This window comes from Artemia franciscana, chromosome 21 (genome assembly GCF_032884065.1).
Source record: "Artemia franciscana chromosome 21, ASM3288406v1, whole genome shotgun sequence".
NCBI classification, from domain to species: Eukaryota; Metazoa; Arthropoda; class Branchiopoda; order Anostraca; family Artemiidae; genus Artemia; species Artemia franciscana.
In genome coordinates, this window is record NC_088883.1 from 22,574,325 (window position 1) to 22,596,352 (window position 22,028).

Sequence of the window (22,028 nt, forward strand, 5' to 3'; positions counted from 1 at the left end):
TCCTGACCAGATCCAGTGACATTGGAGGGGGGCCTAAAATCTTGGAAAACCCATAGAGTGGAGGCATCGGGATGAAACTTGATGGGGAAGTTCGGAAGGATATCGTGTCTCAGACCTCTTATATTAAATCCCAACCGGATTTGGATAAGTTTGGGGGAGGGGCGGAACCTAAAATCTCATGAAAATAATAAGCACAAATAATAAGTACGGTGGGAAAAATAAGCACAAGTCTTAGATATGGGATTCACATAACTGGAACGGATCTGCTCTTTTTAGGGGAGTTGGAGGGGGGACAGGATTTATTCTAAAAAATTAGAAAAAATGAGGTATTTTAAACTTACGAAAGAGGGATCGTATTTTAATGAAAATTCATATTTAGAAGGACCTCGAAACTCAAATCTCTTATTTTAGATCCCGATCGGATCCAGTGTCATTAGGGGGGAGGGAGTCTTGGAAAACGCTAAAAGTGGAGAGATCAGGATTAAACTTGGTGGAAAGAATAAGCACAAGTCCAAGATTGGTGACTGACATAGCCCGACCGAATCCGCTCTCTTTGGTGGAGTTGGGGGGGGGGGTGAGTAATACGGAAAAATTAGAAAAAATGAGGTATATGTAACTTTCGAACGGGTGATTAGATCTTAATGAAGTTTGATATCTAAAAGGATTTTGTGCTTTAGAACTCTTGTTTCAAATCCCGACCAGATCTGGTGACATTGAAGGGAGTTGGAGGGGAAGCCGGAACTCATGGAAAACGTGAAAATCGAGGTATCTTACGAATGGGTGATCAGATCTTAGTGAAACTTAATATATAGAAGAATATTATGTGTCAGATGCTCCATTTTCAATTCGAATCGGATCCGGGGACATAGAGGGTTGGAGGGGGAAAACAGAAATCTTGGAAAACGTTTAGAGTGGAGAGATGTGGACGAAACTTGATGGGAAGAATAAACACAAGTTATAGATACGAGAACAACATAATTGGTATGGATCCGTTCTCTTTGGGGGAGCTGTGGGTTGTTAATTTGGAAAAATTGAGGTATTTTTAACTTAAGAACAGGTGACTTAATGAAATTTGATATTTAGAAGGAACTCATTTCATATGGAACTCATACCATATGAGCTCTTGGCCCTTCCGACCTTGTCACAAGTGCCATCTAAGCTCTTGTTCAATCATCGAAACAAGCGTCAATTATTAACGCCTTTGTTATATTACCCCCTTCCTCTCCCAAGATTTTGCTTATTGATGCCCATGTCATATTGAGCCCCTCCCCTTAAGATTTTGACATGCATAATATATGCATGAATTAATTTTATGAATAAAAAGTAGACAGAAACTAAGTTGTTAAAAAGAAAAGTACTGCAACAAAATGTGAAGACTGACATTCAAACTTAAAACAAGCATAAGTTAATTTGTATAAGAAGTCAAACTTAAAATGAACTGAAATTTCTACGAATGAAGAACTGAAACCAAACATTTACACCAAACGAGGAGCTGTTTTGAATAGCTTCATTTTTTAATTGTAAGTTGTGTAAAGAAATCCAACGTTGTTGAAAATATATTACAATAATGTAATAAAATTAGCAAATTACTTTTTATAGTCTACCATTGTACCAATTTTGATTTGTTTTCATCTCTTTTTTCCTATTAAATCTATTCCTTCCACTTTTATAGAAGATATATTAGCTAAGTAAAGCTTTCAGTTTGACAAATTTCGGTAAAGCGCTAATGACAGTCTAGACCTTGGGGTGGGAAGGGTACCAACAGCGCACCCATTTATGGTAATTTGTGTTTGTTGTTGGACTTTAATTATGACTTAGTTTCTGTTCGCTCTAAGTTTCACTGCTGCCCGTTTCATAAAGTTAAAAAAATTTTCATCCGTAGAAACACCAACTTGTTCAAGAGCTTATAGGAAAAAGATTTAGTTTTTTGTACTAACTCTAAATATGTATTTGATTCAAATATCGGATTAAGATTGGAGTTAGATGTGAAAATAATTTACTTGTTTCCTCTAAAGCGCAAATGACACTCTAGAGCCAGACTTTGGGGTGGAGATGCTACCAACAGCGCACCCATTTATGGTAATTTCTGTTTGTTTTGAGTTGGACTTTATTTATGGCTTAGTTTCTGTTCGTTCTGAGATTCAGGGCTGTCATTTCCGTTCGGTTCCAAATATGTGTTTGATTCAAATATCGGATTAAGATTGGAGTCAGATTTTAGAAATCAATCCCGTTACCCAGGTAACGTTAAGATATAAATGAAAAAAGAAGGTCAATAATGCTTGGGTATGTTTTATAAATGAAGAATGATATGCAACCAAAAATTCTGCTTTTTGTTAATCCAGCTGGAGCAAAACGTAATGCAAGACGCCCTTGAAGGGCTCTAGTAGGAAGAGATAATAAGTCAAGATTTCGTGAGAATACCATGGGAGTGTACTAAGATCGAAACTCTGAATGGAGTTGGTTATTGCAGCGATATGTTCATATGCATTTGCCTTTGGCGATTTTTGCCGTTCTGAGTTGTTAGTAGTTGTAGTAGAATATAGATAATCTTTTTCTTACGACTACTTTCATTTGAAATGGTAACTGATCATTTCTAATATTAACTTCCGTTTTATTCTAGCCCAATCATCTATACATCCAGAATGGAATTTATACAAATATTTGGTTAATCCTGAAGGGAGGGTGATCAAAGCTTGGAGCACTAAAGTAACAATTGATGAGATATTCAGCGACGTTAAACGTGCTGTAGAAGAAGCAGGAAAAGATAATACTACGAAATTTCAAATCAAAGAAGAAGTTTTTAGTGAAGAAAGAAATAGAAGTAGTGACGAAGTTCTATTGAATGCTCAAGAAGATTCAAAAATTCCTAAGCCTATGATTGTCAATGAAAGCGTAAAGGATGAATTATAATTTCATAGGATAGTTCATTCATAATTTCTGGGCTGTAGTTCTGTCGTGTCTTCAGTATCAAACTTTCCTTGAAGTATTTTTATTTCTATTGTTTTCAAAAGCAACTTAACTTTTTCAGTGTTAGTAAAAATTGATATTCGGTGAAACTACCTGTAAATATAAAGTTTGTGCCTTTAAAACGGATTACTTTATGGAGTTTTCTGCTATATATTGAAATTTTAGTCTTCCGCTTAAGAAAATTAATAAAAAATTCGTAAAATTTTACGAATGGCTTTTCATGGTGCTTAAAATTTAATTTATAGTTGGGTAAAGAGGTAATGAGTCAAAGAAGTTTGGTACCTTTTGTTTTATTCTTCGTGAGTTGACGAAAACAAAGCAAAGATAAATTTAGGCGGATTTTTTTTTTTTTTTTTTTTTTTTTTTTGATTATGTTTGATTCAATATTGCATGAAATGCCTATGGTTTTAGATCTGTTATTAGCTCTATTTTTTGATGTCTTCTATTTAAGATAAAACCTACCTTAAAGGTGATGGTCTATGATGTTATATTTCTGGTTCCGTTATTATTATTTTTTTTTTACCTTGTATTTAGAATTTCGTAATAAAATGGTGTTAGATACAGTTACAACTAATATATAGATAGATAAATTTTTTTGATCTGAAGATTCGTAGCAAAAATCGACATCTTGAAAACTTAATGGACTGAAAGACAAAATAAAATAGAGGACAAATTGAATGCTCAAAGAAAATATCATAAACAGTATCAGGGATTATGCCTTAAGTATCCACTGTTTGAATTTTTCATTTAACAAGTGCTTTATTAACAATTTCTCCTATCACATTCGCGGGAGTTTCCAAAAAAATCATAAGTCATGTTTACCTCTAAATCAATCTAAATGGTGCTAAATGCTAAATGGTGCTAAGATCAATCAGACTAATTGGCACATTCACATGTATTTTTTAATAGCATTGTAGAAAAGGTTTGATAATAAGACATTAGAATTTTTTTTTTCCAAGCAATATCAGGACCTCAAGTTTTTGAGAGTTTTTCCTCCATTCAAATCTAATGATTCCAACATGATGTATTATAAGCTGAAAATTGGAGCTATTATACTTAATGCTGATATTTAATTTGGGGTATCTACCATTCTTCTCTTTGAAGAAATTGCATTCTAACTTCTAAAAACTTCTAATCCCTAATTGCATTCTAACTTCTAATCCCGTTGATCATCGACCAAGATTCTAAAAGACTGAACATTTTTAGCCATCAACTGAAATTTCATGTTTTTCATGTAGATATTATGTAGATATTAGATATTCATGTAGATATTACTTAAACCCTAATAGGGACCCTAAGAATGTGTGCAAGAAGGTGAGAGAAAAAAAAAGTGAAATCGACAACGCGCTCAGAGTCTTTCTTATTCATGTTGAAATATTTTATTGAAGAAGAGATTAGATCTTATTCTATCTTTTTTATTTTCTTAAAATATATGAAAATTAGTTTTTCTTTTTAGCGCAATCAGAGGCGATGCTATGGCATTGCTTATAGCAAAGGCCATATGGCTCTAATGTTTCATCATTTTTTCCCCAAAGGCATTTCATATGGAAGGGGTCATCGCATAAACTTCAGAAGGGACTCATTCCGTTTGAATCAGAAGTTCTAGTGACCTTTTTAAGAGTCAAAAGAGATCGGAGGGCTACTAGCCATCCCTAACGCCCTTTTCTCCCCAAATACATCGTATAAACATTTTGAGACATCCATTTTAATAAAAATTGTTAAAAGATCATTTAACAAAAACTCCTGGGTCGACACAAACCTCAGGGCCTGGGCGTAGGGTTTTTTAAGTTATGTCCTGGGAGCATATATGATTCTTATAGAACGGATGCTCGTATAAACCTCAAAGATGGCTCATTTCATTGGAAATTGAAAGTTCCCATTCACTTTTTAAGAGTCAAATGAGATCAGAGGGCGACTAGCCCTCCCACGCTCTTCTTTCCCAAAAACATCGGATAAAGAATTTTGAGATAGCCATTTTTTAAAGTTGTTTGAAGATCCTATAACGAAAACTTCAGGGTCTGCACAACCCATATAGCCTGGGGGCAGGCGTTGTAAGTTATATCCTGGGAGCATATATGGTTGTTGTAAAGGGAATGCTCCAATAAACTTAAGAGGGCTCATTGATTGGAAATTGAAATTTCTATTTCACTTTTTTAGAGTCAAAAGAGATCATCTGGTAACTAGCCCCTCCCCCTCTCCCAACCCGTTTTTCCCCAAACCCATCCGACAAAAATTTTGATGTAACTATTTTTTTAAAAATAGTCGAAACATCAGATAATAATACTCAGGGTCGGCAAAACTCCCAAGGGTCCAGGGGTAAGCTTTATAAGTTATTCTCTGGGGGCATATATGGTTCTTAAAGAAGGGATGCTCGTATAAACATTATAGAGGGCTCATTTGATTGGAAATTCAAAGCTCTGGTTCCCTTTTACAGAGTAAAAAAAGAGACCAAAGAACAACAACCCTTCTCCCACCACGTCCTTTTTTCCCTAAGCCCATGTGGTCAAAATTTTGAATTAGCCATTTTTTTAAAAATAGTTCGAAAATGCGATAATGAAAACTCCGGAGTCGACACGAACCCCTAAAGCACTGGAGCAACAGTTATAAGCTATGTTCCTAGGCCATATAAGGTTTTTTGTAGGGGGGGGGGGGTCTTAGAGACTTCAGAGGTGACTCATTGAAAGTTCTAGTTACATTTTTATGAGTCAAAAGGGATCGGAAGGTATCTACCAACTCCCCAAACCTACTCCCTTTTCCACAATTGTATCGGAACCAAATTTTGTCATTGCCAGTTTGTTCAAAAGAGGCCAACAATCAGATAAAAAAATATTTAGGGTCAACATAACCTCCCCCCTCCCTAGAGCCTGGGAAGAGTTGTAATTTATGCTGTGGGGGCATATAAAGTCTTATGGAATACGTGGTCGTATACAACTCGGGGGAACTCATATGACTAGAAATTGAAAGTTCTAATTCCCTTTTTAAGAGTCAAAAGTGATCTGGTTGCCAATAACCCCTCCTCGCTTCCTCCACCAGCCCTCTCTTCCCCAAAAGGGTCTGATTGAATTTTATATAGCCATTTTGTTAAAAATTTACCAAAGATCACCAAACACTACAGGGATAACACAGCCCGCCAGAACCTTCGGGTAAGGGTTGTAAATTGGATTAACTTCGGAGATGCCATATTCGATTTTAATTTGAAATTTCTAGTCACAAGTGATCAGAAGGCAACTACCCCCTTCCTCCCTTGGAAGACCCCCTTTCCCCAAATGTATCTGATCAAAATTTTTAGATCTCCATTTTGTTCAAAATAGTTTAAAGATCAAATAACAAAAGCTCAGGGGTCAACATAGCCCGGGGGAAGTGTTGTAAGTTATGGCCCCCGAAGGAGGGGGCAGATAAGGTTTTTGTAAGGGGTGATCGTGTAAACATCAGAGGTGGCTTATTTGATTTTAAATTGAAATCTCTAATTAACTTTTTAAGAGTTATAAAAAGTGATGTTGGACACATATCCCCCCCCTTCACCCTCTTTTCCCCAAATGCACCCGCTCAGAATTTGGGATAACCATTTTGTTTGAAATTTTTCAACGATCAGATGACAAAACTTCAAGGTTCACATACCCTTGCCCCCCGAAACCCGTGGGAAGAGTTGAATTTTATGCCCCCGGAAAAGGTCGGAATAACTTCGAAGGGGACTCAAATGATTAGAAATTGCAGTTTAAATTGGAATCTCTAGATCAATTTTTAAAAGTCAAGAGCAATCAGACTGTTTGCATCCCCCCCCCCAACTTTTCTTTTTCTAAATGTTGTCTATCAAAATTTTAAGTTAGCTAATTGCTATCCTCGTGGGTTTGATAGTCCGAAATACAAGAGCTGAATGAACATTATTCATTTTTGTTTATTTTATTGCATTTTAGTTTTTTTTTAATGTCGAGTGAAGTCCCATAGTTTTGGGTACTTCGGAAAAACAATAATATCATAAATATTATCCATGGAACTATAAGAATCAGGATACAAAGTTTGTCAAAAATGTAAGTTTTTTCTAATATTGAATGTGCTTCGACCTGGTTTTTCGGTTATGTTAAAGTGTTTGGAGGTTATATGCTATTGTATATACCCTTAGCTCTTCTACAACATTTCTCTTGTGACCTTTTGACACCCATCCTGCACACAGTGTGCTTTCATTATATTTTACACCCCCTCAACATTTTGAATTTCAACATAATATTCTTTGCCTTTTTGGAGACTCGGGATCAAACATGCCCTATTTTCCCAACAAAAAACCCTTTATATAAACAATCGACAAATTATATAACTTAAAATACTTACCCCAGGGAGTCTGGGGGTTACGTCATCCCTGGAGTATAGTTATTAGTAATTTTGACTATTTTGAACGAGATATTCCAAAATTTTGATCAAATGTCTTTGGAGGAAGGGCAGCTAAAAAGAGAATGCTAGGGAGATCGATTGCCCTCCGAACACTTTTTAACATCCTCCTCAACATTGCAATCAAATAAGCCTTTTCCCAAGTTTGTGCGATCAGCCCTTCCAAATGAAATGCCTCTGGTAAATTCATAACAATAATAATAATACATTTAAGTCTTGTGACCTTTTACTATAGGCAACATTAGTTCATTCTTTACGACAAACAGCCAACTGGTTTTGTGCATCTTATTTGAAGGTCTTCAATTTTTCCTTATTTTTGATTAAGTTTAAACTTAATACACTCATCTATTCATGTGATATTGCATATACACTTTTTTGATAACAGAATGCATATAGTATCTTTAAATTGGGTTTAAAATGCTCCACATCATTCCCTAAAGGTTCACCTTAATACCCTTACCCTTTTCAAACACACCTAGAATATAGATCTCCCTTTTCTTTTTGATAAATCCTGCATATAAAAGAGGGCAAATTGCAAAATCTGTAAACCTTGTCCCGGGGAAGTTGGAGAGGGGGGCGATTGCATCTACGGAGGAACAGTTACTGGAGTGTTACTGTTTCGAAAAAAGAAGATTTTCCAAACATTTTCTTAGTGATGGGAAAAGGGAGCATCTAAAAGGGGCAAGGGGGCTTGCTGCCTTCCAAAAACTTTTCGATGTCCCCTAAAATTTTCAACTTAATACCCTCAGACATTCCTTATATATTGATGGTACGTCCTTCTGAAAACCAGCACGTACACAGTGTGTTTTACTGTGTCCGTTGTCGTTTTTCAAAGCTGTGGGGGCTATGTCATTCCCATATTAATAGTCGTTGAAGCTTATGACTATCTTGAACAAAAAGTCTATTACTAAATAATATGGAATATTTTTGAAAGAAAGGCAGCTAAAAAGGTCCTTAGAGAGGGCTGGCGGCCCTCCAACCACTTTCAACATCCTCTAAGTTTCAACTTAATACCCTCAGCCGTATTTAAAATACCCTCTTATTAAATAGACTGAATGGTAGTGTCTTTTGATTTAACATAACAAACCCCTCAACATCCTCCATAATTTCAGCTTAATACCCTTAGCCTTTTCGGATACACCCATAATCAAATATTACCCCTTCTTCAAATGATAAATTCTGCTTGTAAACAATGGGCAAATTCAATAATTTAAATCCTTGTCCGGGGATATGGGAGGGGGGCGTTGCATCTCTGGAAGTATAGCTATTAGATCTTCTGACCAGTATGAGCAAAACGACGATCCCAAAATTTTGATCAGTGCTGAGGAGAGGGGGCCCTTAAAATTGGCAATGGGTGGGGGTGGGTTGTTGTCCTCTAATCTAATAAGAAAATTCACACTTAATGGAAATTGTAGGAAAACAGTTTATATTTGAGTGGCCTAGAAAAAAAAGGTTTGAATTGTCTTTGGACTAAAGAAATTAGCATATCTTCAGTTTCCTGATTCCACACTTCCAAATCCTTTTATAAGTTTTCTCTGGAACTCTTTCCATATTGGTCATCTTTACGAACTTTTCGAAAAAGTTAACTAAAGTTTAACTTTAATGCTTACTCACGTAAAGGTTTAAGGAAGGCTAACGAAGCAACTTTTAGAGCTTTGCAGACAACTTTACAAACTTTACGGACGTCATCTAAGCCATCCTTAAGGCTTTCTATTATCCCGTTTCATTTTAATCATTTAAAAACAGCAACATAAACAGCAACAAAAGAAATATGGTGGGAGGGTAGGCAGTACTTTATTTTTCTATTTCAATCAAGTGTGGTAAGTTGAACGTTTGTATCTTCTTGTAGTTTAGATTTTAGTATTTCTTTTAAGGGAAAGATGGGAAAATTATGAGATGGTTAATTTAAATGGCTGTAAATAGACAACTGTGGTGTCACTACAGCCAATTGTTATTTAGAAAATGGTATTAAAACTTAGTTGGATGTTAGTATATAAGTACTCCTACTCGAAGTGAACACAACATTGTATTGTCAATACTTTTATTATTGTAAAATGATTTATTAATTCATTCCTTGGTGACTATTAATTCAATAAATAAATAGGCTAATAGGTTGTCAGAATGTTAGTTTTTCTCTGAGTTGGCCCAACTGTAAACAAGAAGCAAGAGTAGGAAGTTTACCATTACATTAGCTTTTCTAAAATTTGTATTGGGTTCCTTATGCTAGCTTCATAGTTTTATCCTGAAGGGAGAGTTGGGAATCTGTGCAGGATTTTTTTCCTTTTTTGAAGGGCCTTTTGGGGGGGGGGGCTCAATATTAAGAAAAACGTATTTATTTGGGCCAAGAGAGCTGGACCTCAAGGCCTGCATCCCCAAAAGTATGTCCCTGGAGAGGATGGCTCATACCCTACATTAGGAACAGCTTGAAAATGGAATTTAAAAGTTAAATTTACAAAGTTACCTGTACAGAGGTTTAATAGATGGGGGTATTGCTCAGAAATAGGTTTTACCTTATTTTGCCCTTTCCCATGTGAAAATTTAAGACAAAAACCCTAAAAATCAGTTATGTTATTTCAGACTGTCATTTCACTTGGTGAATCTTGCAATCTAATATATCACTAGTTAAACTATTCTATTTCTAATGTATTCTCTGATGCCAACCTGACTTTTATACTAGCTTAGGTATGCTTAGGTAATAAGCTTAAGTAAGCTTATTACCATCTATCATTAGCCTATTATTCTATTTATGTACTACTTACCCTTTTTTTGTTGTTTGCTTCTTTGGAAGTTTGTGTTGTTTATTAAATAGTTCAAGTCTTCTATGGTTAAACAAAATTTCATGATATAACATTTAATGCTATCTCAAATTAAGCAGCATAACCAATTGTTTGGATAGGCTCATCAACTATCATTGTCTGACTGATAATGTGCCTTCACACAGTAAAAAAATATGAGTAAGGAATCTCTCAAAGACTTAAAGTTTTAATAATGGTCCTAAAATGGGGTCAAAAAACAAAATAAAAAATGAGGCTTGGATCACAAAAGTTGAAATACCCATTATATTCTATCCTAGTTGCTTAATTAATGACCATCATTGCAGTGATATATCTAAGGAATAAGAAATATGATATCTTGTATGTGGGTAGGGATGTAGCATTGTATTTTGTGGTGGACAGTGGGTCATTCCTTGTCAAGTCAATGAGGTCATGACACCCACCTCTTTAGATTGCAATCCTATTGATAAATACCAAATTTTATTTCTTTATCTCTTATAGTTTTTTTTTCTACAAATTTCTTAATTTTCCTCATTTATGCAATTTTAGGCCTTGGATTTTGTGTCTTGCAATGTAACTTGTAGCTTAAAAAATAATATCTTGAAAACTATTAAAAGCTGGCAGCAGGTCCTGGAGGGTGAAGAAATAGAATTTCAGCATCTTCTTCTTCATGAAACACAGTTTTAACAAGTCCAAAGTACCATTTTCCATTGTATTTTGCAGCCACATAATGGTTTAAAGATGTAGCAGAATAAAAAAAAAACAAAATTAGAGTAGGATTAGGACTATCAGTAGTCCTCCTTATTCAATTTGATTTGTATTTAGTGGTAAAATAATGGAAAAAATTAAAAATCACAATTTAAAAATTGTGACTAACTCCAATCTGAAAGCTTCAGCATTTTTTTGTCAATAAAGTGAAAGTTTATTTTTTCAATGTTGACTTTACAGAAATCATAAACTGCAGTTGCTGTCTTATTTGATTTGCATCTGAAAGTCAAAAGGCTGGCTTTTTAAAAAAATTCTCTTAACAGTTCCCCTCAAGCCATCACATATTGATTTCCTGTGGCTTGTTGCAAAGAATGAATGTTTGGCTTTCATACCAAAGACTTCATGATGGTTTGTTGGGTTTTTGAAACTATTTCTATTTTTGTATTGACCAGTACAGCCGTAAGTGAAATAATGAACTTGGTTTATTTTGGGATGATTTTCTTTCAGCCATTTCGAAATTTCTTTTTGTATATAATTCACAAAACAAGTGTCATGTTGTATATCATCACTTATGTCTTTCATTTCAAACAGTTTGTGGTAACAAACTGTAGTAAGGAGTGACCTGGCTCAATAGTAACTAAAACTCTAAAAAATGGAATTTTGATGCCTATCACTACATCAAAAGAATCACCTTTTAATGCTGATTTTGAATATATTCAAGTAGAGTTCAACTGGATGAATTGTGTTCTAGTGACAACTTTGGTTCTGTGATAACTCTCTCAGGTTCTGCTCTATTTCAGCTCTGGCATGCTAATTGCTTGATTAGGACAGTTAAGACACCAATGCTAGGTTAAAGACACCAAAGTTTATATATGAATGAAGTACACATATGTCTGTTTGTTTCCTGTGACCATACATTAAAACAGCTAAAGAAAAAAAGATTGAAACATTGGACTTTGGTACAACTATATTGAAACCATGTAAATGGTTACAAACAAATATATATTGAAAAATATCATAGAAAAGAAGTGTCATATAAGGTGTGAAAATTCCACAAAAGAGAAAGAAGTCCTTGCAAGATGCAAGCAAGGCCATATCCATAGGGTAAGTCCGCTTCCCCCCCCCCTCGAAATGTTTGTTCGACTCGTAAAAACGTAAAAAATTGAAAATAAAAGTTTTTTTAGTGCATTTTTTGAAGTTTTTGCATATCTTGATTATATAATCATGCATTGGCGATGGCTGTTGTCTGGGCTGAGTTGTCTCACCTACCAAAGTGCCGAACTTGGTAACACCAACAATCAATTTGTTGCAGCCAAAATAGGGCTTTGTCTAAAAGCTACTAAAACCAACCAGTCCATTTTGGTGACCTTATCCTGAGGTTTGGCAAAATGCTGCTGTCTGACATCTGGATAACATCATTCATTCTGTGATAACTCTCCACTTCTGTTTCAGTGATAACTTTGGAACTTATTTTGAATGGTGTAAGAATAATTTTCACTGAAATCCATTATTACAATTGCTGTATTCAAAGGCAGATCTTCTTTCAGTTTTTTGAATGTTTTAGACTGTGATTTTGTAATATATGAATGTGGGATTAGGTTTTCTACCGATTTGCTCAGTAAAGAAATAAAGCTTTCAATGCTGATTGATTGCTTAACTATTTCTGTCCTGTGAGTATTAACCATTTGGCTTATAATTATTTCTTCTAAATCATAATCTTCACTCAATTTTGCAGTTAAATATTCAATCAGGGCATCATCAGATGGACAGTTGTCACAATGGCATAGCATACACTCATTGTTTTCAACATTACAAATCAACATCTTGATCAAATCTTTGTAACTTTCTTCAATTTTTACAACATCTAGTAACAATTTCACATTCTGGTGTATGCTGCATACACATACTGTATGGGTATTTGCTGACCCAGCAAGGACATACTGCTTTGGTCTTATATTGCAAAATTTTGGGAATCCTATTTTCAAGTTGGGGCATTCCCATATAAAAGAAGAGTAAAGCTCTCTCAAATTACTGAGAATAAGTCTTTTGCATGTAAATATTTTTTTAATGCTCACTTTATCTTTTGCTCTGGGTATAACTCTTGAATTCTCATCACTTTGGTAAAAGTCTGTCACAAGTTTAACTGTGTTTTTGGAGAGTGTTACCTTTTTTAGCGTCAGGGATAGCTAGGATACCTTTTTCTTTTTTAAGTTTTCTTGCTTGTTCTACCATATATTTGGTCACCTGAAATTCTGTTGCTACTTTTTTCTGCCATTTCTTTGAAAAGGCCCACGAGCTTATCAAAATCTTCTGCTTTTTTGATAAAATTTCTTTTTTCTTCTGACATTTCAATGTCTTAATCTAGAGCTTTCAAGATTTTTTTTCTTTTCTTGCATTTGTTTGTGAAAGGGAGACATTTCTAGATTCAAATGAATCCAATTCAATCAGTAGTTCATCATCAGATTCATTTTCATTGATTTTAGTTTTTTCTTCACAGAAGTTTTGACATGAAGGGCATCTCTTTAGTCCAGGTTTAATAGAAATATTTTTTTCACACAATTGTTTTGAAAAACTTAAATGATACACTTCTTAGTGACTTTTTTATTTGCTTTTTGTGTTTTTTTAATGAATATGCATACTGTTTGATATTTTTCAAACACATTGAGAAAGTAGTAGCTATGATGGGAACAAACATTTTTAAATTCAATTAAATTGATTCCAGATCCAAGTTGAATTAATTATTTTTCTTCCTCGGTTAATTCTGATACAGATTGTAATTTTTTGGAAGGTGTTTAAGTTGTCTGAAAACAGTCTGATTGTTTAAATAGTCCAATCCTTCAAGCTTGAGGATTTGTCATTTTGATTTCCGCCTACCCCATTTTAAAACTTCAATTTACTTTCAAACCAAATGTTTCAAATTGCGTATTCTTTTAGTTGGTCGGTTATTTTGTTACTCATAAATAATGTTGAATATCTTTCAAATATGTGAAAAAGCCATGTATCTTTTTTGTTTATCTGTTAGCCTATGTATCTAGGAGTATGTAAAAAAAAAAAAAAATATGAACACTCTACCAGGTCTGAGACCTGAGATATTTTATATTTAAGGAAATTTTATATTTAGAAGGATCTTGTTCTTCAGAGCTCTTATTTTAAATCTCTAGTGACATTGGGGGAGTTGGAGGGGGAAACTAGAAATCTTGGAAAACGTAAAAATTGAGGTATCTTATGCATGGATGATCGGATCTTAATGAAACTTGATATATAAAAAGATCCTATGTCTCATACGTTCTATTTTCAATTAGAATGGGATCCAGGGACATAGGGGGCTGGAGGGGGAAAACAGAAATCTTGGAAACCAGAAATCTAGGAAAACGCTTAGAGTGGAGAGATCGGGATGAAACTTGATAAGAAGAATAATCACAAGTTCTAGTTACGTATATTGACATAACTGAACGGATTCAGTCTCTTGGGGGAGTTTGGGGGGATATGTTAATTTGGAAAAAAATAGAAAAATTGTGGTATTTTCAACTTAAGATCTGTTGACCTGATTTTAAGGAAATTTTATATTTAGAGGGAACTCATGTCTCAGAGCTCTTATTTTGAATCCCGACCAGATTTGGTGACACTGGAGGGAATTGGAGAGGGAAACCGAAATCTTGGAGAATGCTTAGATCAGAGAGATTGGGATGAAACGTAATGGATAGAATAAGCAAATGTTGTAGATATATTACTGACATAACCGGACTGAATCCGCTCTCTTTGAGGGAGTTGGGGGAGTCTAGTGCTTTGGCGAGTTTGGTGCTTCTGGTCGTGCTAGGATGGTCAAAATTGGTAGGTGTGTCAGGGACCTGTACAAATTGTCTTGATAAAGCTGTTTCTCCCGATTCGACCGTCTGAGGGAGGGGGGGGGGGCTGAAGGGAGAGGTAAATTTTAGAAAAAATGAGGTATTTTTAACTTACCAGTGGGTGATCGGATCTTGATGAATTTAGATATTTAAGAGGTTGTTGTGTCTCAGAGCTCTTATTTTGAATCCCGACCGCCATTAAGCCTCTGATTTTACTTTTAAATCAATCTGTTGATTCTTAAAATTTTGTTAAAGCTTATACCATATGAGCTCTTGGCTCTTCCGACCTTGTCACAAGTGCCATATGAGCTCTTAGCTCTTGTTTCAAAACAAGTGTTTAATATTAAAAATACAGGTATATTTGAATCGTGAAATATACATATATTTCTGGGAAGGGGCTAGGTTGGAAGGCTACCCTCATTCCATATGTACCTGAATTCCAAGTGAAATGTATGAATGTTGTCTGAATCAAAGATATCAGACAACATATTCCTAAGCTGTGTGATGATGTAAACAAATGCTCCTAAGCTGTGTGATGATATTGTGTCTGCATTTTGTAATTCTTTTTTCTTACCTAAATTTTATCTTTTCAGGACCCATTTTGGGGCCAGTACCCAAAGCATGGTACTATGGTATTTCTTGGGTTCGTCTGCAGGCATGTTTTGTATAATGTAGCACATTAGGTTTCTAATTAGCACATTAATGTAGCACATTAGGTTTCTATTAGGTTTAATTCTATTAGGTATTCTATTAGGTTATCAATTAGGTTTCTCAATAGTTTATGGTTTTAGATAGTGATATTGAGTTATGGAGTGTTCTTGGTACGGAAAAATATTCCCTTGAATTTTTCCTTTTTTTCCTCATTTTTTGGGCTAAAAAAACTGAATGTTCGAAGAGATCACCTAGTCGACGACGCACTAGCAATTGTAAGTAAAGACAGTTTACTATCAATATACGCAAGACCTAACTCAAATGCTTTTACCTATAATTTGGTTTCACAAAAATTCTGATTATCTATCTAAGGCTTCCAATAGAAATGGATAATTTCAGATTTTTAAGTCATAGACAGAGACAGCTTATGCTTAGGCACTCTTAAAGTGTACGTACAGCTGCTGACTTTAAAGTAAGAGTACTGACAAACCTGTGGGTTATTTGGGTGGTGCCCTCCCTGCAGGTATATCTTTGGACCTTTTGATCATTCTAAGGGAAGTGGCCAATTCAAACCTTTGATTTTGTGCAGTAGAGGGTTGCTGTGTCCCAGTAACAAAAAGGGTACTGTAGGAGGGCTTCTGCTTTTTTAGTACTTTTGGCTGTTAAAACATTAAGAGTATCTTCAATTTCATTGGCGAGTATTTCACACCTTATATGACAGTTCTTTTCTATGATATTTTTCAATATATATTTGTTTTTAACCATTTACACGGTTTCAATATAGTTGTACCAAAGTCCAACGTTTCAATCTTTTTTTCTTTAGCTATTTTAATGTTTGGTCACAGGAAACAAACAGACATATGTGTACTTCATTCATATACAAACTTTGGTGTCTTTAACCTAGCATTGGTGTCTTAACTGTCCTAATCAAGCAATTAGCATGCCAGAGCTGAAATAGAGCAGAACCAGAGAGAGAGTTGTCACACAACCAAAGTTGTCACTAGAACACAATTCATCCAGTTGAACTCTACTTAAATATATTCAAAATCAGCATTAAAAGGTGATTCTTTTGATGTAGTGATATTTAAATGTAGTGATAATTTACATATTGTACCATGAGAGATTTATAGAACATAAGTTATATAAAAGACATGATTATAAAGTTGTTAATACACTAAAATAATCATAGAAAGGCATCAGTCTGATTGATTATAAATGGGAATTATTTAAATTTTATTGGTATCATGGCTAAAGAGATGGCTGAAAACTAGTAGAGAACAAGCCATGCACATATTGGGCTAAATTTGATTCCCCATCCTCTGAATTATCTGGGTTGTAGCAGTAGCTAGCAACATAGTAAGAGGCAATCAGGCAATTCATGCCAAGTTCCTGCCTGGGATCTGGGTCGTGTCCTAAAGTTTTTAAAAGCTACTCGATTTCTTTGCTTTTTGAATATGGGTATGAAAAATCTTAATCTTAAGACGGTATTCATTACTGCCATAGCATCGGGTCGTCGAAGGACTGCATTATTTCATTAGTTCTAGACATTCAAGGTAGACCTTGAATGTGTAGAACTGCATTATATTGATTAAACTTTATTAACTGATGTATGTTTTTAATTCGCAGTTTGAGTGAAGATTCTGGTTGCTGTGGTCCCACCAAGTACTTTGGACCAAATTATCAACCATCATGGCTGGAAAGAGTAAGTAATTGTTTACTTAATGAATTGCTTACGTTTGCTTTTTAACTTCTTAATTCATCGTTAGTTCAAATCTTGAACTAACGGGTCCCTAATACGCCTGATACTAGTCGGGTCCCTGATACGCCTGCCAAATTTCATCGTCCTAGCTTACCTGGAAGTGCCTAAAGTAGCAAACCGGGACCGACCGACAGACAGACAGACCGACAGGATTTGCTTTCTATATGTCACTTGGTTAATACCAAGTGCCATAAAAACACTGATATGGGTATGCTACTATCCATCATACAGCTAATATAAAATAGCATAGTTTATATATAGAGAAAAAATCCTCAATTAGTCATTACTGATGGCTAAGATTGATGAAATCATATATACAAGAATCTTGAAATTTTCCAACCAGTTGGCTATTGGATCTCATCTCTATTTAAATTTCAGCCTGAATTAGTCAACTAGTTTGCAAATAATCGAATTTTTTAGGCTATACGCTATTAAATTAGCTAACTAGTTGGCTATTAACATCAAGCAAACTATTATAAACTTTGGTTTAAAATGGCTAACTAGTCAGCTATCAATAAAGTTTTTAAAGTTTCAAATGTATAGATTAGCCAACCAGTTGGCTATTAAAAACTCCTTAATAAATTTCTTTCTAATAAATATCTTAATAAACTCTCCTCAAACTCCTTAACAGATTTAAATGTCCTAAATCGTATTGTTTGAGGATTTTTCTCTCTTTTGTACGTCCTACCCTTGAATACGCTTGTCCTCTTTGGCATCCTGGCATCTCCAATGATTATTGTACCTAGGATTATAGTTAAGAACAAATTCAAGCCTAAAGGAACTGAACCCTGTGGTTCATTCATATTATCTTCATTATTTTAGCTATGATGTAACTAAAACGAGTTTGTTTTTTTAATTTTAACTTTAAATTCAATATATGTAAAAATGTATATATTGTAACATGAGAGATTTATAGAACATAAGTTACATAAAAGACATGATTATAAAGTTGTTAATACACTAAAATAATCATAGAAAGGGATCAGTCTGATTAATTATAAATGCGAATTATTTAAATTTTATTGGTATCATGGCTATAGAGATGGCTGGAAACTAGTAAAGAACAAGCCATGCACATATTGAGCTAAATTTGATTCTCCATCCTCTGAATTATCTGGGTTGTAGCAGTAGCTAGCAACCTAGTAAGAGGCAATCAGGCAATTCATGCAAAGTTCTTGCCTGGGATCTGGGTCGTGTCCTAAAGTTTTTAAAAGCTACTCGATTTCTTTGCTTTTTGAATATGGGTATGAAAAATCTTAATCTTAAGACGGTATTCATTACTGCCATAGCATCAGGTCGTCGAAGGACTGCATTATTCCATTAGTTCTAGACATTCAAGGTAGACCTTGAATGTCTAGGAATGTGTAGAACTGCATTATATTGATTAAACTTTATTAGCTGATGCATGTTTTTAATTCGCAGGCGAAGTGAAAAAGAGGAGGAGGAGGTGGCAGAAGAGGAAGAGGAGGTAGAAGATGAGGAGGAGACAGAAGATGAGGAGCGGAAAGAACAGGTTTATTTTGGAAAATGATATATAAATTGCTCTTCAGATATTTACGCTTTGTTTAAGATACAATCCTAGCCCATTATATGAAAATGAGAATTGATTAATTCAGGAAAAAGTTATACGGTACAGAAACATAAAAATGAGGATGATTCTGTACTTTCCTTTGGATATGGGTGTAGAATAGTATAGGGCGATAATTTGATTGAACGATATATTGATGTTATTGCTTTCAACATTTCTAATAACATTTTTGCTCAGTTTAATTTTAGAGTTTGGCAAAAATAAATAACAAAATTTGTAATTAAAGAGTATTTTGCATCTTTTTTCCAATTTTGAATAAAATGAAAAAGACTTCCATTTCCTGAATGAACATTACAAAAACCCTGATTTGGAATTAGTCGGGTTCAGGATAAAGAAAAATAAGTTACTGGCTATTTTTGGCTATTTAAATATGCAACATGTCAATATTTTCCCCTGAGAATCGGTTCAGCCTCCCAGAAATTAAGGAAAGAATTTTTTTTGTTCAACTGAAAGCAAGGAGCAACATTAAAACTTAAAAGAACATAAATTTTCCCGTATATGAAGGGGATAGCCCCTCCTCAAACCTCGCTCTTCACGCCAAAGTTTATTTTGTATATCAAGACTCTTATTAACCTGCTCATGTGTTTCAGGTATTGTGTTTAAATAATTGGCACACAAGAGTTGTGTGCTCATCAACTATCATTGTCTGACTGATAATGTGCCTTCACACAGTAAAAAAATACGAGTAAGGAATCTCTCAAAGACTTAAAGTTTTAATAATGGTCCTAAAATGGGGTCAAAAAACAAAATAAAAAATGAGGCTTGGATCACAAAAGTTGAAATACCCATTATATTCTATCCTAGTTGCTTAATTAATGACCATCATTGCAGTGATATATCTAAGGAATAAGAAATATGATATCTTGTATGTGGGTAGGGATGCAGCATTGTATTTTGTGGTGGACAGTGGGTCATTCCTTGTCAAGTCAATGAGGTCATGACACCCACCTCTTTAGATTTTGATGAAACTGGGCTCAATAATTTTATTTGCAATCCTATTGATAAATACCAAATTTTATTTCTCTATCTCTTAGTTTTTTTTTCTACAAATTTCTTAATTTTCCTCATTTATGCAATTTTAGGCCTTGGATTTTGTGACTTGCAATGTAACTTGTAGCTTAAAAAATAATATCTTGAAAACTATTAAAAGCTGGCAGCAGGTTCTGGAGGGTGAAGAAATAGAATTTCAGCATCTTCTTCTTCATGAAACACAGTTTTAACAAGTCCAAAGTACCACTTTCCATTGTATTTTGCAGCCACATAATGGTTTAAAGATGTAGCAGAATAAAAAAAAACAACATTAGAGTGGGATTAGGACTATCAGTAGTCCTCCTTATTCAATTTGATTTGTATTTAGTGGTTTGAAATAATGGAAAAATTTAAAAATCACGATTTAAAAATTGTGACTAACTCCAATCTGAAAGCTTCAGCATTTTTTTTTCAATAAAGTGAAAGTTTATTTTTTCAGTGTTGACTTTACAAAAATCATAAACTGCAGTCGCTGTCTTATTTGATTTGCATCTGAAAGTTAAAAGGCTGGCTTTTAAAAAAAATTCTCTTAACAGTTCCCCTCAAGCCAACACATATTGATTTCCTGTGGCTTGTTGCAAAGAATGAATGTTTGGCTTTCATACCAAAGTCTTCATGATGGTTTGTTAGGTTTTTGAAACTATTTCTATTTTTGTATTGACCAGCACAGCCGTAAGTGAAATAATGAACTTGGTTTATTTTGGGATGATTTTCTTTCAGCCATTTCGAAATTTCTTTTTGTATGTAATTCACAAAACAAGTGTCATGTTGTATATCATCACTTATGAAGCAATGGCTGGAAGTTAAAAGTTTATCATCCTTTTCAAACAGTTTGTGGTAAATTTGATTTCAAAGGATTTCAATAAAAGGGGTACCAGAATTGATAATAAGTAAAATACGCTTAGCTATATATATATATATATATATATATATATATATATATTGTATAATATATTAGTTCTTCATCACTTTTTCGATGGTTTTATCTCCGTGGGGCTCTTAGAAAATGTAAATTTTTTAAATCACACCTTATCTACCCATGAAAGTTTTTGCCCAGAAAATTTCTTTTCCGCCAAAAACTAATCCATGCTACCCCCGCCCCTCCTTAGGTAGTGCTCATTTTCACATTTAGTATTTATCTTGTATTGACTAATTCAGTTTTAAGGAACACATTTGTATCTGTGCTTTTCCTATATCACAAAATGTTCCAGGAAAGTCTAAAAGGATTTGTTAATAGCAAGCATAATTACATGTGAAGAAAAAAGGTCTTGACCAGACATTACAACCATCTTGAGGTTTTCGCTCTTGTAATGTATTTAGCCAGTCTTCAAAATTTATCTTTTTATACATTTTTTAGTTCGGAAAAACATATTGTCTATTGTCTGCAAATGATTGACTTTTCTTTTCTTTTCTAGATAATGAAGTAGGTGGGCAGTAAATTACGGAACTCTCTGTATAAGCCTGTTCTCTGTTGCATTCGTCCTTTTGTGTATAGACGCTTATTTTTACATAAAAAGACAGTGCAGCAGAACTGGTTTCTTAAAATTTTAAAGTTTAAATAAAAAAAAACAAGGGTTCTAAACCTCAAGTTAAATAGAATCTCAGTAAAATTCGCGTATATTTTTTTTTTGCTCCCCTTTTTATATTTTACTAAAAAAAATAGAACCCTCAAAAAATTTCTAATCAATTTTGCTTCAATTTTTTGCTCATCCTTCACCTAACGAATTTACTGCTCATTGAAGCTGTGCAATTATGTGGCCTCTGCTCCTGACAAAGAACCTCTTCCTGACTCAACATACAACAACATTTTTTTATTTTATATTTTAATATAAATTTAATCAATAAAATATTGTTTCTTTGTATTCTTGCAAACTGCTTGTTGTTCTTAGAGCTAGGGATAGTTCATAGGGACGGAGTACAAGGTAGAGAAAATTAAAATAAATACATAACTATGTTTATCAAAACAATTTATGAAGAGCACTTACTATACACGAACAACTATTGTATACTTTCAACTTTAAGCATCCCCTTTTAAGAAGGGGATGCCATGAAGGAAAAGTGATATTGTGGTTATGTTTCAAAAACAGTTTCGACAGACCTATTTTGGGCCCACCATTTTATATTTGCGGATTAATGCTAAACTTAAAAAATGTAGCTAGGACTTTTTTATATATAGAGTGAACCTGATAAAAGTAGGAAAGGGGATCTTGCTTGTCCAAAAACCCCAATGCTAAGGTTTACTGTATCTATATGCTTACTAATGGCGAAGTAATAATCATAAAATGACTAAAATGATTCATTCTTTCGAAAAATGGCTCTCGGAA

General features: G+C 34.2%; 1 long non-coding RNA gene across 1 annotated transcript; it reads left to right on the top strand.

Annotated features, from left to right (window-relative positions):
• The first annotated feature begins 9,095 nt into the window (after positions 1 to 9,095).
• LOC136040766 (uncharacterized) lies at positions 9,096 to 21,566 on the top strand. The gene is made up of 4 exons (XR_010620877.1): positions 9,096 to 9,170; positions 16,955 to 17,030; positions 18,510 to 18,600; positions 21,120 to 21,566. It is a non-coding gene; the product is annotated as an uncharacterized LOC136040766 (long non-coding RNA).
• The last annotated feature ends 462 nt before the right edge of the window (positions 21,567 to 22,028 follow it).